This window comes from Callithrix jacchus, chromosome 22 (genome assembly GCF_049354715.1).
Source record: "Callithrix jacchus isolate 240 chromosome 22, calJac240_pri, whole genome shotgun sequence".
Taxonomy (NCBI): Eukaryota; Metazoa; Chordata; class Mammalia; order Primates; family Cebidae; genus Callithrix; species Callithrix jacchus.
In genome coordinates this window covers 30,013,044-30,018,931 of record NC_133523.1, presented here as the reverse complement: position 1 = coordinate 30,018,931, position 5,888 = coordinate 30,013,044, and positions in this window count along the sequence as shown.

The following is a 5,888-nucleotide window of genomic DNA, read 5'->3' as shown; positions in this document are numbered from 1 at the left end:
AGCGCGCGCGGGGCCACATCGGCCGCGGCGTCACGGGCCCCGCGGGGGCTCAGCGGCGGCCGCCAGGGAGGACCCCCGCCCGCCGCTGCCCCCGCGCCCCAGGAGCCCCGCCGCGGCCGGCCTGGGCCCGGGGACCCCCGGCGCGCCCATGCCCCGCGACGCGCAGCCCGCCCGGCCCCGGCGCCCCCAGGCAGCCCCGCGCTGCCCCCAGCCTGCCCGGCCGGGTGCCGCCGGTGGAGCGTCTGCGGGTCTGTCGGCCGTCCCGCCCGGCCCCTCACCCGCGCCCGGAGCCCGGAGGCCTAGCTGCGCTAGCCACGTGACGCGCCCGCCGAGCCGCAGTGGCGCTGGCAGGGCGGGCGGAGGCGGCTGGGGCGGGCTGGGGGCTCACGCCCCGCCTTGGGGTGCTGGACAGCTCCGCGCACAGGCCCCGCCCCGTCCGCGCCCCCAGCCCTCCAGTGGAGCGCTCCAGGCTGGCAGTGCGCCCTGTGTCCCGGCCGCTGCTCGCCTGGCCTCCTCACGGGCCCATGAATTGGTCCCTTCTGGACTGGGAGAAGGTGGGAGAGAGAGGGCTGCTTAGGGGACCTCACAGGGCTGGCGCAAGGTTAAGGCCTGTCTTCCTCGCAAGGTGTCCCTGTTCCTGCCCCTCCAATTCTTTCACTTGCCACAGTCCAAGTGCCCTGTCACGCCTCTAAGAGAAACCTCCTGTGCCAAGCAAGACCTGTGAAGGGACATTGGTGAACACGCCAGAGGCCTCTGGACATCTCCCAGGGCCCCCTGAGCCTACCCTGTTACCCGTTATCCTCGCGAGGCTGGGGACTGGGGAGGAGGCCTGCTTCTTAGGCTGGGGCTGCCATCTGGAGAGCTATCCACCAAGAGGTTTAATCCAATGAGGCAAAACCAGGAGAGACAGGGGGAAAGTTTGGGATGGCCATTTAGGGTCAAGACGGATGAAATCAGAGGTTCCCAAAGGCTCCATGGCACAGAGGGCCCACCAACCTGAGCTGAGGCTCCCAACCCTTTTATAACACCCCCAGCACCTCATTTGATATTCTCTGTATATAGAGAGAAGGTTGAGAGAAACCGATGGTCCGTTAGTGAAAGCATACACAGTCACTCACTCAGACCGCACAGGTTGGATTTTAATAGAAATTGAGGAGAAGGTCGGCCGGGCGCGGTGGCTCACGCCTATGAACCCAGCACTTTGGGAGGCGGAGACGGGTGGATCACGAGGTCAAGAGATCGAGACCATCCTGGTCAACAAGGTGAAACCCCGTCTCTACTAAAAATACAAAAATTAGCTGGGCATAGTGGTGTGCGCCTGTATTCCCAGCTACTCAGGAGGCTGAGGCAGGAGAATTGCTTGAACCCAGAAGGCGGAGGTTGCGGTGAGTCAAGATTGTGCCATTGCACTCCAGCCTGGGTAACAACAGCAAAACTCTGTCTCGAAAAAAAAAATTGAGGGGAAGAAAAATCCTCTTAATTTTTCTGGGTTTTCTTGTTCTCTCTCTTCTAACTCCTTTGGTGATTTTTCCAAAGCAGATTTCTTTGGAAATGTATTCAAGAATGTAAAAATCAAATAGAAGGTACGTTACGGATTGACCGCATAGAGCACTAGCCTGTGTGTGATTTGGTTTCAGAATTTTCTCAGACTGCTGACTTCGGAAGAGTAGACATTTATTTATACATGGCAAAAGCGCTCCACAGAGGCAGGGGCAATGGTGGGGTGGATCTGCAGTTTGTTTGTTGTTCTTGTTGTTGTTGCTTCTGCTGCTTAGTTTTTTTTAGAGACAGAGTCTCGCTTTGTCACCCAGGCTAGAGTGCAGTGCTGCAACCAGCTCCCTGTACCCTCAAACTCCTGCACTCAAGCAATCCTCCCACCTCAGCCTCCCAAGTAACTGGGATGACGGGTGTGCATCACCATGCCAGGCTAATTTTCTAATTTTTTGTAGAGACAAGATCTTGCTCTGGTGCCCAGGCTGGAGTGCAGTGGTGCGATCATGGCTCACTGCAACCTCAAACTCCTGGACTCAAGGGATCCTCTTGCCTCAGCCTCCCAAAGTGCTGGGATGACAGACATGAGCCACCACACCTGGCCAAAATACGCAGCTTTGTTGCCACTTGAAGATTCTGCCTGCTTCAATGCATGTTTTGCAAGTTATGTAAGGAATCTAGTGTCCAGACTAATGACCAATATGGGAGTCATATTGGAACCTGAAGCAAAAGAAAAGTAAGCTCCTAGATGCATTTATCAAAATATTCTCCTATATTTTGGACCAAGTGGAAAGGCAAATAAAAGCTCTATAATCACAAAACATGACTATATCTAAATCTCCATGCTCCCAAATCAATCTGTGCACATCCCATTGTGAACCCTCCTAAACCCACACGGCAAGAAATGGCCACGATATCCAGGAACCTTGGGCTGACCGGAAATAGCTGTCCCCATTGTACACACAAAAAAATTTGCATTAAAGCTGATTTATCTTGATTATTGAGGTTTTTGCCAATTCCTTCAATTCTGTGTCCAAGGTGAGTGCCCCACTCCCCTATCCTTCTCTCTGCCAATATTGAGACCTTGGCTCTCTGACACCCCATCTTGTTTGTCTCATGATGGTCTAGTGCCCCCTAGAGGCTGTTGTTCCAGACAGGACCCTTGCTGGGGGTCCCCAATGCAGCTCTGGCCCAATCCTTTCCCCCCGCCGCCCTCCCACCACTTCTGAGACGGTTCCTGGTATTCCTGTCTCCCCTGCAACACTCTTCCACTCTAGCTGCAGTTGCCTGGGTCCCTCCACCTCTGACACCTTTTCATAAACATCCCCCATTGACTCAAGCTATATCCAGAATGTGTCTATTCATCACACTCTGAAAGCTTCCAACTAGTGGAGAATTTGGTACTGGGAAGGAGATGATGGGTGTGGACCTAGAACATGGGAACTGGCTGGGGCAGGCTAGGGAGCAGTGGGGGGGCAGAGGGCCTCAGACATGAGAGCAGGGGCTTCCTGGCAAGAAGCTTCCCAGTTAGAAGGAAGCAAAGCTGCTGTCACGCTCACTGTGGGCCAGTGATGCCTTCAGGAATCTGCTCTAGGAGTGAGGAGTCAGAGGACAGGCAGAGAGGAGACGGAAGGGGCACAGAGGCATCCCACGTAAGTCCCCACCCCATCCCAAACAAGAGGGCCACCACCATTGCCCACTGATCAGTCACACAGCCCAAGCCCACATGTGACACAGAAGAAAACAATGACACAGGAGAGTCCCACATGGTCCCCCATCATTCACGCACAGGCAGATGTTCAAACTCAAGTCCTCTCTTATTCAACTGATTACCAGACACCAAGGGAAGAGAATACTGCATTGAATGGTAAGTGTCTTTCCTGATTTCAAATAACAAGAATCAGCCAGGGGCGGTGGCTCACACTTGTAATCCCAGCACTTTGGGAAGCCAAGGTGGGAAGATCACTTGAGGCCAGGAATTCGAGACCAGCCTGGGCAACATAGCAAGACCCTGGATCTACAAAAAAAATTTTAAATGTGTTGGGCCCGGTGGTATGCATCTGTAGTCTCAGATACTCAGGAAGCTGAGGTGAGAGCATTGCTTGGACCCAGGAGTCCGAGGCTTCAGTGAGCCATGATCACACATTGTACTCCAGCCTGGACAACAGAGTGAGACCCTGTCTCAAAAAAACACAAAACAAACAACAACAACAAAATCCTAGAGTTTATTCAAAGGTCAAAGGCCAAAAGTGGCTCTGGCAAATCAAACTGAAAAAACAGTTTTCTGATCACCTGTCCAGGTTTATCACAGGTGACTTCCAGGAGGGCGAACCCCCATTATCCTGACTGAGACATAGACCAGACGTCCCTCACCCCCACATCTGCCCCTTCTCTCCTGTGCCCTACTCAGTTCATTGCCATGTTCATTACTGAGTCAATAATTTTTACTCCAATCTCCCTACATCCAAAGCATCACTAGAACCTGCTAGCCCGCCAATGTATCTCAAATCTACCCACCTGTCTCCATCACCATGACCACCTCCCTGGCCCCAGCCACCATCTCCTCTCTCCTGGACCTCCACAGAAGCCCCCCACATGGTCCCTTGCCTCTCAATTCATCACGCACGTTCTTAACATGCAAATTGGTTCATCCCCACTGCTGAAAATGCCGGATCACTTTAGACCAGGAGTTTGAGACCAGCCCGGCCATCATGGCAAAACCCCATCTCTACTAAAAATACAAAAATTAGCCAGGCCCCAAGGTGAGCACCTGTAATCCCAGCTACTCGGGGGGCTGAGGCAGGAGAATCTCTTGAATCTGAGAGACAGAGTTTGCAGTGAGCCCAGATCTCACCACTGCATTCCAGCCTGGGTGACAGAGCGAGACTCGCCCTCAAAACTAAATAAATAAAAATAAATTTAAAATACTACAAATAAACTGGCAACATATATGGTTGCAATAGCAGCATTTCGTCCTGAGCTCTATGGGATGGGGCAGCTGGCCCGGGGTTGGTGCTTTGACTTCAGTGCAGCTTCCTAGCATTTCTGCAATCCTGGTGCGCGGGCGGAGGGGGCGATTTTGGTCAGTCCAGGTGGGAACAGCAAAGCTCAGAGCTGAGTGCCTGCTCGCCTGTGGAAATGCTTGGGGAGCACCCAGCCACAGTGCACCCTTGCACCCTACTGCGTCTGCAGGAACGTCTGTCCATCCAGGGCAGTGGGCGTGGTTTACCCAAGTGCATCTAGCCATAGATGCTCTCCAGGCTGCAGCCAGTTCCTAGAACCTTAATAGACCAGCGGCAGTAAAATCATTTCACCTTCAATATTGAGCAGTAATTTTAAAATTACAGGCCTGGAACAGTAAGTATGTCATAAAAGCACCATTCCAAAAAAAAAAAAAAAGGCTTTTATTGCAATGAAAATGTTAGCAGCAGGTTGCCCCTTGGTTTACATAACCCTCTCTGCGGGAACTTCCAGTACTGAGTGCAGTTCCCATTTTCAACGAAAAAGCTCCCTCGGCCTTGCCGAAGCACTCGGAAGTGCCCTGAAGCAATAATCATTTGTGTATTGATTTGGGGGAGAATCAATCCAATCCCATCCACCTCACTAAATTATGAATGGGGCTGAGCTCATCAGAAATCCCACGGTGGTTAACAGGTGAGATTTGTTCTTTAACCCTGCTGGCTCCTGATATGGTTTGGATATTTGTCCCTTCCAAACCTCATGTTGAAATGTGACTCCTCCCCCCAGTGTTGAAGGTGGGGCCTGGTGGGAGGTATTTGGATCTTGGGAGTGCATTCCTCACCAATGCTTTGGTGCCCTCCACACCCTAATGAATGAGTGAGAGCTGACTGCTTAAAAGATCCTGGTGGCTGGGCACAGTGGCTCATGCCTGTAATCCCAGCACTTTGGGAGGCTGAGATGGGTGGATCACGATGTCAGGAGTTTGAGAACAGCCTGGCCAACATGGTGAAACCCCATCTCTACTACAAATACAAAAATTAGCTGGGTTTGGTGGCGCGTGCCTGTAATCCCAGCTACTCGGGAGGCCGAGACAGGAGAATCACTTGAACCTGGGAGACATAGGTTGCAGTGAGCTGAGATCGCGCCACTGCACTTCCGCCTGGCGACAGAGCAAGACTCCGTCTCAAAAAAAAAAAAAAAAAAGAGAGAGCCTGGTGCCTCCCCCTACTTCCTTCCTCTGTTGCCAGGTGACACTGGCTCCCGCTTTGCCTTCAGCCTTGATTGGAATTTTTTTTTTTTTTTTTTAGACCTAGTCTCACTCTGAAGTCCAGGCTGGAAGCCCAGGCTGATTGAGCAATCTCAGCTCACTGCAACTTCCACCTCCCAGGTTCAAGTGATTCTCCCACCTTAGCCTCCGGAGTAGCTGGGATTACAGG